The sequence below is a fragment of the Geospiza fortis genome, unplaced genomic scaffold (genome assembly GCF_000277835.1).
Source record: "Geospiza fortis unplaced genomic scaffold, GeoFor_1.0 scaffold112, whole genome shotgun sequence".
Classification (NCBI taxonomy): Eukaryota; Metazoa; Chordata; class Aves; order Passeriformes; family Thraupidae; genus Geospiza; species Geospiza fortis.
In genome coordinates, this window is record NW_005054298.1 from 19,625,209 (window position 1) to 19,625,964 (window position 756).

Here is a 756-nt window from a genome sequence, read left to right on the forward strand (position 1 = left end):
GTAGTTTTATGTGTGAAGACAAAATCTTTTAGCTACCAAGGCACTAGTCTGCCAGCCAGGAGATTTATGATCCTCTCCCAGCACTATTACTGACCTGCTGTTATGAGACTTTGGGCAAAATTACCTTCTTACACTATGCTTCTCTACATACTTCAATTTTTGAAGTCTTTATTCAGAATTCTCAAGGCCATTTTCAGATATTTTAAGACTACATTTATTCCCACTGGTTTTGGGGACAGACAAAGGCAGCCATGCTTCCCCCGTAATTCACAAACATGGCAAACAGCCAGCTGGAAGGAACTGCTGGATCTCATCTAGCTCAGAGCAGGGAAAGCAACCTGGCTTCAAGCAGATTGCTCAGGCCTTACCCAGTTTTCAGACCATCTCCAACAACAGACTCCACAATCCCTCTGGACAACCAGTTTCAGTGGTTAGCCCCCCTCACCACCAAGGACGTCAGTGGAAATTTTTCTTTGAAGCAGGACACTGTGCCAAGGAATGCAATTTCTGTTTAGGGCTCACTTCTGGCCCTGTTAAGTCAGGGTCCAGAAGAATACAGAGAAGCCTGCTCCACACTGCCTGCTCTTCACGGCAACAGGATTTCAGCACTCAAAATATTACAGAGAGGGAAGAAGAGGGAATCACCCCCTTTCCTGAACTTATGGTAAGAGAAACATGCAGAAGCTATTTTGGGCTCACTGAAGCTGCTAAGAGCATTTCTTTTTAACATCTGCACTACTTCCCGTTAAAGAATAT